This window comes from Zonotrichia albicollis, chromosome Z, assembly GCF_047830755.1.
Source record: "Zonotrichia albicollis isolate bZonAlb1 chromosome Z, bZonAlb1.hap1, whole genome shotgun sequence".
NCBI classification, from domain to species: domain Eukaryota; kingdom Metazoa; phylum Chordata; class Aves; order Passeriformes; family Passerellidae; genus Zonotrichia; species Zonotrichia albicollis.
This window is the reverse complement of record NC_133860.1, coordinates 75,033,150-75,046,974: the sequence shown is the minus strand read 5'-3', so window position 1 is coordinate 75,046,974 and position 13,825 is coordinate 75,033,150. Positions and strand designations below refer to the sequence as shown.

General features: G+C 36.3%; 1 long non-coding RNA gene across 1 annotated transcript in view; it reads right to left on the bottom strand.

The window, feature by feature from the left end:
• Positions 1 to 542: 542 nt before the first annotated feature.
• LOC106629460 (uncharacterized) overlaps positions 543 to 13,825 on the bottom strand; it is a 31,832-nt gene continuing 18,549 nt past the window's right edge. The window contains exon 3 of the long non-coding RNA XR_001332802.3: positions 543 to 2,346. This is a non-coding gene — a long non-coding RNA (uncharacterized LOC106629460). The remainder of the gene's footprint in view (positions 2,347 to 13,825) is intronic.

The window sequence follows — 13,825 nt, the reverse complement described above, 5'->3', positions numbered from 1 at the left end:
GTGAGAAGAGATACACCTGTAAAGGAATGACTGATGAAAAAACCAACATCAGATAAACACCCACTAGCAGAATGAATGCGTATTAGCCAGAAAATCTGTAAATGATCAGTTAAAAATATGTGAGAGTCAAAAAGGAACATGAGAACAAAAAGAGTCCAGACCTAGTTTTCTAATGGTTTCAATGTTTTCCTAACTCACCAAATGAGAAGCCTATTCACACAACCTTGGCTACAGGCTGGCTCTTGGAGATTGGTGTGTGCTCATGCAATGAGAAATTATGTCAGCACTGTGCAGTATGACTGAGCATGGTACTGCAGAGCTTGACAATGGGGAAATAGAGAAAAATTGAGCACAATTATGTTGGGCCTTCAAATTAAGCAAAGGACTTTTGACAATACTGAAACACAATTACTTTGATGTCGGTTTGGTTTTAGCAAAGTTGCCCCCTGAAGCATATAAGTGCCATCTCTACTGTGCTTCTCATGCTGATGGAAATAAAATTGTCTCATCAATGAAAGTAATTGCACATTTAAAAAAATAAACATACACCAGACTCAAGAGTTAGTTATGCACATATTTTAATAAAGATTAAACGGAGAATGACATTCCTTTGCATGAGAAAATATCTCATGATTCAGCAATCCCTGTCTGGCTCTCAGGCTCCATATTTCAATGCACAATCTTCTGTCCCCTTCATAAGCAGCCAGTGCTGGTCAATGCTGCAGACAAGACTGTGCGTTAAAATGTACCTTTGATTAGATTGAACCATCTATGACATTTTTCAATACCATAATTTAGATAAATACCTTCAGGGTTGAACTACTTCAAACCCTCTTTGATTCTATCAGCTGAGAAATTACTTACAATCAGTAGAACTTTAAAAATTTCCTAACAGATTTGGGGACTTAAAGTGTATTTTTAAAGTAATTTTTGAAAAGTATGCTATGCAATATTCATGTTCCTTTGGACCTTACTAAAAGTCACTTTTGCTGAAAACAAGAATTAACACCATTTTGCTGTTTCATAAATCAGACATCATAAATTGCCTTCTTCCTGATAATTTAAAGGGTAAAAAATCCCCACCATAGCTAATGGAAGTAATAAAGTAATAGTAAGTTCACCTAAATACTTGCTTATATGTGCCATATTTTTAGAAACCATTACTAATAATAATTGGGCAGCAGAATCTTAACCATGGCCAGAAATTGCACAAGAAACTAGAGAAATAAAAAGGTAGAAGTATTATGATATGAAGAGAGCTTCTACGCATGTTTTTTCCCTGAATTCACTGTTAAAGGATGACATGTCACCAATATTTTAAGATATGGTAATATTTAACAATGTATCTGAGTGCTGCCTTTTCTTTCTTAGAAATTTCTTACTCATCAATTTCTTTAAATATTTGGGGGTTTGTTGGGTTTTTTTCAAAAATCTCCTCATTGAAACATTTAGAGTATTAAATTTACATATGGCTGCCTGTTTAAAAATCTCAACTTTAGGTAGTCGCATCAACCTTTGATTAAAAGCACAAATGTAACTAGTTTTGATCCCTGACTCAATCAATCAAACTCTTAAAACTTCAAATTCCTTCTGTGGAGCCAGTTACTGATAACATATTTAAGCTTCACATTCTTCAGTAAACCTAAATTCTGCTTGATGTATTTTTTGTTCACAAGCTCACACTAAGACATACAGAAGCCAAATATAACAGAAACACAAATGCTGACATTCAGCAATGAATGTTCATTACAGGAAAAGTTAAAGAACCTCGTTTTTATCAAACACAACCAGGAAAACTAATTTTAAAATGTAAATGAATGCTTAATTCATTTTTTTACATCCCTCTCTGAATAATGAATTGGTATGAATTGATGCAGTCCTGTTAGTACATCACCCTATTTAGGCAAGCAGAATGTAGGCATTTCAAACACAATAACAATATTATTTTTTAGACTATCTTGTGTCATTTATTTATCACAGCTGTTCAACACTGGAAAATACAGAGGACTCCTGGCTGTCAGTCACAGCCATTGTGCACAAATATCCAAGACTCAGGCACACAGCTGGCCATAACCAATTCAAGCTATACGCTAACAAAATAAAAAGTACGCTAAGACAATGTGTTATGCTCCCCGGCATCATACACAACCAAAAGAAAAAGGAGACTTCTGCTGAAATACTAGCATACTTTATGGAGCAGCCTTCCTTGAAAAACATCTTTACTGTATTGTTCCTGAGACAAGTCCTGGATGGCAACAGAACAACCATGAAGTATCCGTATTTTCCAAAGTGCCAGTTGCAGCACTGCAATGGGAAACAGCTGTTTCAGGATGACTCTCCATAGTCCTGAAATAATATACAGATAAACACATGTAAATAGATGAATACAAGCATGAAGTTGAAGACCATTTTAAAGGAAACTAAAACATTGGTAGAGAAATGTACCTAATAAATTGCTTACATTTACATAGTTTAGAATATATTCAATCAAATACCCTAAACTCTATTTTTACTTACAGAGAAACAAAATAATTCAGATACTTTGATGTTACTGAGTATTTGAAGCATTGTGGTGAAAGTAATATTTTTATGTAAGCAATTAATAAACATTAATTTTTGAGATTTGCAGCACATACAGTTTAAAAGGAAATGTTAAAAAAGAAGACACTAAAAAATGTTTAAAAACCCAAACAAACAAACAAACTCAATCAAATGGTCATTGTTATTTTATTTATGGATTTCTACTATCCTCTGGGGCAATTACACATTTGAATGTTAGCTGTCTGTTGATATCCACATTAGTGTGTGATAAAAACCATAAAACTCTCATTAAACCCACGAAAATGGAGAAGAAATAAAATTTACTTGCCATATCCATTTAGAATTCCATTGTTTTTGTAACTCATTAAGAAGACACACAATTACATTTGCACTCTGCCTCAGAAGTTGTTACAGATGTCTGCAGCTTTGGTAAAGAGAGGGGCTTAGTGGAAAAGCAAACACTTCTATTATTTCCCAGAAATTTTACTTTCCCTATAAAATCACTTCTTTTCCAATTTTCAGCCCAAATTATTTCTTTTTATGTTCACTAGTTAAAATTAATAGTTTTCATTTAATTTAGAGTAAGACATATATATCCAAACCTTCCTTGCAGCAGTTCTGGTACAAATGCTTCATAACGTTTAGTCTTTTATGGGTGAGACAAATTGCCAAAGGAAGACACAATCTCGATTTGCCAGTGACATATTTTTGATAACCAAAAAAAAAAATTCTCAAAAAAGGGTTTAAGATAAAATTGCACTCGTTTCCAAAAAAAACATTCCTTGTGATTATGCCTTCTCCCTGTCATTTCAAGATTAATAAATGTATCCTCCATAATTGAAAAAAACTGAATAAAAGTTAGTATTTTGTATAGTGAAAGGAACCTGTAAACCTCTGTTACTTAGTATTCAGCATCATTTTTGCTGCTACTATTTTTATAAAGTTCTGGAGAACAAGACAGTTGTGGTGAGCTTACACTCATCCTACCTCTGAGGAGACTGGCCCAAGGCTTTTCCTAGTCAGCAACACTGACACAATCCTTATGCTGTAATAGCAATAACTTACTGTTTTTAACAAACAGCAGCCTTTGTTCTGAGGGGACTCGTGTCCCTCTTGGCTCTGTGACTTATCAAACACCCAAGACATCCAATAGTGCTTTAAAAGGCACTGCTGGATATACCTGATTGCCAAAATGTGGGGTTTTCGTTCTAATCTGTAAAACCTCCACTCTCATTTTGTGCCTGCTTACTTTCCATATATAACATTTTGCATCCCTCTTCACCATACAAGACAGACAAAATGTGTATCCAAGGAATCATCTCAACAATTCATGAACAATATTTCTAACAACAAATATTTTATTAAGCTACTTTTACCCAACTGTAAAGTTAACTCATAAAACAAACAAATAAAAAAAGTTCTACAACATGTACATAATTTATGGTGAAACATGTATTTATTACACTTTTTAAACACCTAGCTTATATCTCAACACCTCTAAAATTGTAACACCTTTAAAGCAATAAAGTACTTTGATTCTTATAGATATATCTTTGGACTAACTAAAGACATCAAGAACAAGCAGCATTTTACCTTCTCCCGGAGAAACTGCCTACAGACTAACAGCAAGTGTCACTTTAGTTTAATGTCTGTCTGTTTTCAAGGATGTATGTCTTTCAAAACAGGGTCGTGATCTAATATGACTTTCCTACTGATTTTTTTTTCCAAGGTAATTTAAGCTGTCCGGAGGTTTGGGGATGTTACAGATTCTCATTTCATAAAAGTGGCAACACTTTAGGTAGTATCAAAACACCTTGCTTGTTCAATGCCAACAGAAAGTTCAAAGTATAAAAATACTGTGTGTTTTATAGGTGTGTAGGAATGGCATATTCTCAAAAATTCTAAGTAAATAACATTGAAAGGTTAAGAGTAATAAAAGATGGTAAATGTTCTCTCATTTAGTGGAAACTGCACAACTCACTGGATTTCTCCCAGTCCTAAGTCTTTCTTGACTGCAGCCATTTAAAAAACAGCTGGGCCTTGCAGCTATGCAGTCAACTCTTGCAGTCAGTTGTAATAGTCAATATATTTCAATAGCAAGACCTTTCACTGTGCACTGGGAATCATCCCTCAAAAATGTTTACTTGATAAATTCTAGTTGAGAGACGTTTATAGTCAATGATACAATCCAACTGTATATTTTTAAACCTTTATTAGTAATACAATGCCTACAAACTTCCTATTGATTATATCTCAGTTCAAAGCTGTCAAATGTTTTAACATTAATAACTATTAAAATACCTGAGGTGTCTATTATCCACCTAGTTGTATAGATCGGAAGCGTGAGATACAGGCAGGTTGAATGATTTTCCCATCTGTTGTCTGTGTGCTTTGGAGCATAACCTAAATATAGACATGTGGAAAAGTTCGACTAAAATGCTAGCTCCACAAAAAAGCAAAGTAACTTTTGCTCTTTTATTCAATAGAGACATAATTTTATCCTCAATTCACAAGAAATTTCCTGACATTAAAAAAAATCTGGTGACCTTCCCAATTACAACTCCACTGGATACAAGACAGATGCAACCCAACATATGATAGTAAACAGGTTGATATAATCTCAGATTTTCTATGGCAACATTAAAGTTCTGGGGTGGTGGACGTGCAACAGCTTCAGGATGGTCTCAAAATATCTCTTTTCAGGACATGAAAAATTATGAAATGTAGCATGACCAACAACGGTTCAGGGTGGCACACATCTAGACTGGAATTAATAATTTATGGAATGATCTTTTATTTTGGTCTAGAATATAAATGAACATGCCCATGTCATGCTTGCACTGATTTTTCTCATTTGCAATAAAATGATGTTTAGTGCCTTTGAATTCAGAAGCCTCTCTTTCCTGTTTAACCTATTATCTAGAGTAATATAATCCTGTGGAGCACTTGGTAAGTCACTTTCCAACTATCAATCATCCCTAAATAGTGCTCTCTCATTTTAAATCAAAAGAATAGAACAGATTTCCCCTTTTCTCCATCTTGGAGACAGCAGCAGTCAATAAAGCCGTCCATTTCAAATACAAGATCTATAGCTGCCAGAATTTTTATACCATATACTCTGCATTTCTAAATACAGTATTCATATTGGTAGAAAACACGCAGCAACTGCCTGTAGCAGCATCTAATGGGATTTTAACAGAAGCCTGAGCCTTATCCAGGTGTCTGCTAATTGACCTGCAGAGGAAGCATTTCATTGTGTGCAGCCAGGCAGTTCTGTTTAGATAAATCAATAGAGAAAAGAGAATTTGGGAGTTTTTAAGCAAAGGTCAGGGTTAATCTGTAAATGTGTTTTATCCCTTGAAGGATTTATATTAATCCAGTTTTGTCTCTGATACCACTGATTCAAAGCTTACATTATAACTGAAAATCTTCTCTCTGGTGCTTTTCTTTCTTATAAATACTCAACTACTTAAATGTGCACCGCCCAACAGGACAGCAAGGAGAATCTACTGGTAAATCTTTAAGTAAAACCCACATACTTTTTAATAAGAAAACAGACTTAATGGAGAGCACAGGCCTCCTGACCAAAAAAAAAAAAAAAAAAAAAAAAAAATCCTGATTTCATTTCTGTTCTGCGTGGGATGATTTTTTTTTCAATTTGATTTTTTCCTTACAGAAACTTTGCCTAATATTCTTCTACAGCAAATTAAAACCAGAAGTTGTTCTAACATAGGGATCTAGTCCAATAGCACAGTCTTTGACAGAATTCAGGCACATCTCAAAATCCAGGAGCATGAGAAAAAAATCTGGCTGATGTCCAGGATACAGAATTTTGTGGCGTAGAATAGAATTACTGTTTCAAGATGAACCCCAGTAGAACAACCATGGTCCCTGCTCTGGCTGGGACCATGCACAAACTACAGCTCCTGAACCCACAGCTTCCTCTGCAAAACATGGGATGGCACTGGTGGCATTCAGAGCAGAAAGGCTTGAAAGCTTTCAACAGCAACAACCTACCATGTACAGCAGAGCAGATTTTTGTCATCAGCCTTATGTCCATATTTTATTCCATTGCTTTAATGCAGTAAAAGATGGTAGTCTGCCCCATTTCATAAATTCATCCATTTTATATAGCACAAAAGGCACTTTGTATGATTTTGGAAATATCCCTTATTTAAGGCACTGTAATAAAACAAGACTTCTGTTGCAAGATAAATAAGGTACCACTGCTCCTTCACTGTCCTGTCACCTCAGTTTCATATTATTTCAGTCAGTCTTGTCTTCTGCCCCTAAGTTGACATTAATGTCTTTCCTTATCATGACATTTATGGTTTCCATTATTTTCTGCAGCACTCTATTGATTTTGAGATCTATAGCTCCTACATGAATTGTCCTTCAGAGCTCTGTCATTACTCCTGCTTGTACAATAGGTACATGCCCAATGATTCAGGATCAAATACAGACAGCCTAGCCATGTGAGGGCTAAAGTAATGGAGGTACTCCTTTTCCCTCAGGGGAAATTAAGTTTCCTTAATATTGTAATATTTACATTTCAATGAATAAATATACTGACCACCATTATATTGGTATTTTTTTCTCTCACTCCTAAATTCCTAAGGCCTTAGAATGGCCTCACAAACTAATTTTTAAAAAATGTTAAAAACATGAAACTATAAAGCCTCCATATAGGAGTAACCAGAGCAAGAATTAATAGCATAAAAATGTGATAGTTACAACTAAAATGAGCCTATGCCAACCCAAGGCTAGATAGATTTTGTTGCTGTCCAGATGAACAAACAGAACTTTGTTAAAACTAGTTTGAAGATGGGATTGTGTTTTCTCCTCTCCAGCATCTCCACTATGGTATTCCTGTCTTATGCCTGAATTTGGGATCCCTTTGTTGGTAAACATGAGTACAACAGTAAAGTTCCACACAGAGGATTTCAGTTTAGGCTTCACTGATACCTGATTCCACATATGCACAAAAGAAGCCAGTTTTCAGAGAACACTCTCCTGAAATATTTCAGTTAGATCAAAAGCTCAGAAAATCATAAAAGCATTCTGTCTTCCCTTGGTATTGAAAAGCATTCCATATTCCCTTGGCTAAACTAAAAATTTACATATCTAGGCATGATTGTCAAGACTGAACTGGGTGGCTGGGTGGTCCACAGCAGATCTTTGTACCGGCAGGGTTCCAAACACCCTGTGGTATGACAATCTCCAAAACCAGGAGGAATTTGCAGAATTACAGAGCAAGTCTTGATATCCTAGCATATGGGGTAAAGTCTCTTCTGAAGCTTCAGTTTATATTCCTTTTGTGTGCTTTCCAGGTACATTTGGTTCTGCTTAGACTCATCACACTAAAAGATGGAATCTTTTGAAAACAAAACCTTCAGTAAGTCCTGAACTCCACTGTGTGGTTACTTTAAAAATAAGCCTGACATTTGCCCAAGCAAATTATTTTAGTGTCATGATCTCAGTTAACCTTCTCAGAATATGGCACTTCAAAACCATTTTGATAACACTTACTATAAACCTTAATCCCATAAATTTTTTGCCATCCCATTTGCTCTCATTTATCACTATATAAAAGCACCACCCACCAGCAAAAGGGGGTTATTTGCACATGCAGACAGGAATGATGTCCATTGTCAAGTGCAGAAAATCCTTCCCCAGCCATCCTCTGCTTTGTGCTTTCAGAGAAGAACCATGCATTTAAAATGCTATCATAAATAAGTCAGAGGAAAAATTTTGCCTTCCAAATTAACTTAAGTTATAATATCTGTGGCTAATAATTAAAGCAGCTCCACTTATGTGAACCCACTGCAGGACTTTTGAGCCCATTCGTTCCAAGAATATACCATGAAATTACATGCATTCTCCCCTTTATTTCAGAAACAGTTCATCAAATTGCAATGTCGAGTCTAAACCTGGGCTTTGTTTCTTTAGAAAAAGATGGGTTTTCCTAAGAGAGCACAGCACAGAGAGGCAGCCCTCCCCAGGCACATTTCCTGCCTGGCAGTGCTCGCCAAGAGAAGGGGAATTCTGTCATCATGTTACTGTGCTAATAGACTGCCTGCTGGCAAGCACCAGTAGGCTCTCCAGAAATATGACACAGTGAGATAAAGCTTATACAAACCGAGAGACATAAACATAACCTACTTGTGTTAATCCTGTAAAACCACGAGTATATGACAAGGGGAGGCAGCACTACAGAGTGCTGCGGTCTGTGATTCTCCACCGCAGGCTTTCACTCTGAAGAGACAGGATATAAATGCAGGTGTGTCTTCTGCTAGCGAGACCTCACTTCCATGCTCGGAGTAAGGATTCTTTGTATCTCAATTAGCACCCTCACTAACTAGGCTGGTTAAGACCCACTTTCAACACGCACGGAAAATAACACCAAGTCCATTATGTTAGCGATCAAAGCTGTACAAGTTTGTAGATTGTTTCAAAGATCAAAGACAGTCTGTCAGACTTCATTACCAGAAGAAAAAAGGGACTCTGACTTCAAAAGGCATTGTGTTGTCCTTTGTTTCCTCCTCAAAAATAATTTTGAAAATGGTGAGTCTCCTCAGAGCAATCTAAATTAACAAGGTTTTTGACTGTACCTTCTAGCTCTGGCTGTAGTTTGATCTTCTCATTCTTTTTCCTTTTCCTTTATGTCTATATTAAGTAAATGCTGATTGTTTGCCCCACTGGCTTAATAGTGGCACACATTAAGGAATAAAAATTGAAGCACTTCCTCAATCTGCAAGATACCTAAAATTGCTCCCACTGCCTCCCCCGACTGCTTTCTCTTGCTCACTGCAACATTGTCTGCAAAAAGCTATTTGAAAATGTCTTTAATTAGTTTTTCTATTTCCCTGACTGAAGTGATACCTTCAGTCAGATTCACATAACTAATTATACTAATAGTGAATAAAAATAGCATCGAGATTAGAGGACTGATGCTGTTTGAGCTGTGAGTCTTATGGATACCTTTTTAAAGGCGAGTTTTGAAAGCACTCACATTTTCCTGACTGCTTTAAATACTTTTAAATTATTCATAAGGGAATTTTTAGAATTTTCATAATTACCCACAAGGCAAAAAACTCATCCAGCCACACAAAGATCCACACCTGAATACATTTGTTCATATGTCAGTGGTAACATTAGTACAACACTATAAAGCTTTACTTGTACCCAGGGGTAATTTACACCATCAGTGAGGTCTCCACTGACAGTTCCCACAGCCTCCATGACAAGCAAGCTAACAGATCTAAGTCAACAGCACTGAAAAGTTTAATCATTCTAGTGCAGGACTAACGGAAAGTGTGGATCTTCATTTAATTCACTTTCTCTACAACTGACAGTCATCCAGATACCACTGAGGAAGCGTGCCCTTTTTTGGCCTGTGGGATCTAGTTTTACATTTCTGAAATTGTGAAATGGGTGACAAGAACGGGTTTTTCCCCTATCTGTAAGTACTTAGCTCAAATATTTAATGGACAAGGTGCTGATTTACCACTTCTTGGCTCTTATCCCATAGATGATGATCACTCATCCATATGAAGTGATATAGATATCTGGTATATCTATATCTATAGATATCTATATCTATAGATATCTATATCTACCTATAGATATCTGGTAACATCCCCTTCTTAACATGTTATTCCTATTCCTGTTACTCTGTGGATTATTATCACTGTCTAAAAATTCCCAAAATTTACTTCAAGGTGACTCCTCAGGCACAGTCAATATTAATGATGTCAAAATCATGGTGGAAAAAGGTCTTCTACACATTTGTACTAATAAATGTAATTGCCTGTGGAAACACTAAGATAAAAACAATACCCACACAGAGTGTGCTGGACAGGCACTACAGGAACGGAGTCCTTAACCAGAAAAGCCACTGTCTGAAATGGTGTTTATATGTTAAAGTGGTACATAGATCCAAAGCAATAGGTCCACAATTGCTCAGAGGAGATAAGGAAAATTGGAAAAGCATTCAACCAAGCTGTTCTTTTCTCTTGCTTTTTCCTTCATTTTTTTCTTTAACCTAGCATTTAAAATTTCTCGTTTTGCACAGGCATAAAAACATTGTTGGTGTGAGGTCTCTCTCAAGTCACCAGAGCACCCTTCTTAATTATTTGATTGCGTAATATTTTAGACTATATAGATCAACTAAATCTAGTTCCTGACCACTCCACATTGTACTTCTTCATGGTTTTTCACATGATAATCCCTGAAGCATCATCTAAAATTTGAGAGGCATAAAATGACAAACAGTTAAAATTTGAAACTGCAAACAATGTCTGAAAAGAAATATTTAGTCTTTGACCATTTTTTGCCTAACTTAATATCCCCACCTTGCTTCTTTCTGAAGTATTCATATGAAGTTTGACCTATACTTTTTTATATATATACATATATAAAAAGCATATATGCACATACATACACACATAAGAATATATATAGACATGCCACCACATTCACTGAAAATATATATTTATACAGATATAAAAGTTAAGACTTTTCAGGGTTTTCTTTAAGGTCTTCTTGCTTAGAATGCGTCTGCTCTGTGCAGGATGGCTGGATGCATTCCAAAATTCACTTTTACTATTACACTATTAATATTTTTACTACTACAGGTGACATTTTTTTGAAGGACTCTTCTGAAATAATAATTCTGAGTTGCAGATGTGAGTAGTGTGGAGTCCCCAGCAGGCAGGAGGCAGTCAGCATGGTAGGCTCCAGGCTTGCTTCATAACATGCCCATAGCAAACCCTGTCAAGCAGGTAACCTGTTTAAGAGTCCGGACAAAATGCACCTGGAAGTCTTCTAGCTCGGATTTCTTGGCTTTACTATGTTCATAAAGACAAGACATAATTTTAAATTCTTCACAGCTGTCTTGAGTCCAAACAGTAAACTTTATGCACTTCAAATCACTTTTAGATTTGCTTCCTCACAAAATTCATGGACAGAATAAAAAAAGAACAGAATAGCAACAAGTGAGGGATTCCATTTCTTCTCTGCATATACACACATACACCACACACACACACATATCTATCTTAAGTTCTGTGTTCTGGCCTCAGAAAAAGGAGAGCAAATCCAATATTTAATTATCAACTTCTTCATGTCCACACTGAATTTTACTGTTAAACCTTGAAACAATGGTGAAAATTTCTCTTTCTAATGGGCAGCATCCAAAAGTCAGGCAGTCTGCAAAAATTTTCCTGCCCCATCTTGCATAAAGAAAGGGCAGCTTCTTGTACAAGGATGATATGAGGCTGCTCTGCAGCAGTTCATGGCTCAGAAAGTCACTTTGAATCTTGGAAGTGACCTTGACAGCAAAACTTTCAAGGTAAGAGCATGTGCTTCTGGTTTGTGAAATACAGGAACTAATGGATGCTTTTTTATATATATGTTTATTAAGCAAAGTGGAAATTCTTTTTCTTGTCTAGTTTATTTCTGCCTCCCTTAGCATATAATACTGGTTTGCTCACAGAAAAGGATGAGGGCAATCAACCATGTGACCTAGGTAACTTCAGTGATTTTGCTGCATAGCTTGGGCCAATGACTGGCTATGAAATTAGTGAAAACAGCTCAGCAAGTGCTTAAGATGCATGAATTAGAGAGCTTGACTTAGATATTTATTTCTCTGTAAGAATATGTTTCAGCTCTTTTGAAAAAGTTGCACATAAACCTAGTCTTATGAAACATTCTAAAATAGGATGTTTTCTTTATTTAAGATCTGTTTTTGTCTTTCATGACTACAAAAGCAACAAAGAGTTAAAGCTGAACAAAGACCAATTTTGGACAGCAGTATTCATAACAGCCATCTGCACAAAGGAAGTGTTTTTGCTCCTGCTTACCCTATCCTTTTCTTCATTTTATCTCTTCCCACTTTCTTCCCTAGCTAGCTGGCCTGACTGGTAAAAAAACTGACTTTATATATTGTCATCTTTAGGTTTTACAAGAGTTCTTTATATAAACAATGTTTAATTCCCAAATACTTGCAATGTTCTTGAGGGCCACATGTAGTTTATATTCGTCAGTGCAGAGCAATGAGCAGAATCCTAAGCTAATGGCCACCTTGCTCATTACACACAAGCTGGCAGAAAGTAACAGCATCGTGGGAACAAATGCTGTTTGCTGCCTGTTAGATAATGCATTAAAACATGATTCTAGTGAGTAAAGGGCATTCAGATGCCACACAAGGGACACTGCACACCTGCACCTGTGAAATGGTCTCCTATCAAGAAGTATTCACAGGTTTCCTTAAACATGAAACAGCTTCAGGAAGAATATTGTTAATGGTGAAGGCAAAGAAGGAAGTAAGGATTTATAAAGAAATTTTCTCAAGGTCTGCAACAGAGGTCCAGAGCCAGGGCAGAAGCAATTCTGTGATTCACCCAGGGATCACAGTACCATATTTGGTGCACTTGGCTTTATGCTATACAGGCAAAAGTTGTCTCCCTTTACTCTCCATTTGTGCAGAACAATCTGGATGACAGCTTTCTGCGAGAGAGAAACTCCTTGTGGTCTCTGGGCACAGGAAAAGAAAGCTATTTTTCTCCAAAAATGTCTTAAAAACACCAGATGTTTGAATAGGAAATGCCATAAACAAGGACCTCGTCTACTTGGAAAGGCAACTGGGAGCAGCTCATCACAGATGTGTTCTGGGTGTTCAGAGGTACCACTTGCCATAAAATGTCTTTTTTTGTCCTTTTTAGAAAAGTATTTCAAGTAAGTACCTAATGTGATTCTTACTAGAAGAGTGGCTTTTCATGACATTAAGTATGGTCCTGTCATGCAGCACACGTGACCTTTTTTGACAATTAAGAATAATGAACCTTGGATTGAAAAATGTGTTGAAAATAGTTTTAGAGATGAGCCAGTTGGCAGAACACAACCACCAGAAAATATCTCAAAAAATATTCCACCTACCCACACAATCTCCCTGTGAGACTGTTCTGGGAAAGATGCTGCACACAGCTATTTGTGCTTGGTGATAAAAGTAGAAGAGTGGGGCTCTACAGACGCTGTGGAAAGGTTGGTAGAGGGGGAAAATAACAAAAGCCAACATGACCTGGTTGTTTGTTGGCAAAGTTTGTTGGTTGTTATAACTTGTGGCTTGTACAAAGCTAGGCAGGAAGGACAGGGTGATCTCAGAATAATTCTATGTAGTTTAATTTTAATGAAGTCCAGCAGTTTGCTTCACCAATCTAATGTAGCTCATTAACACAAATACATGTCTGCACAGATAAATTTAATATAAAATAAGATGTAGTAA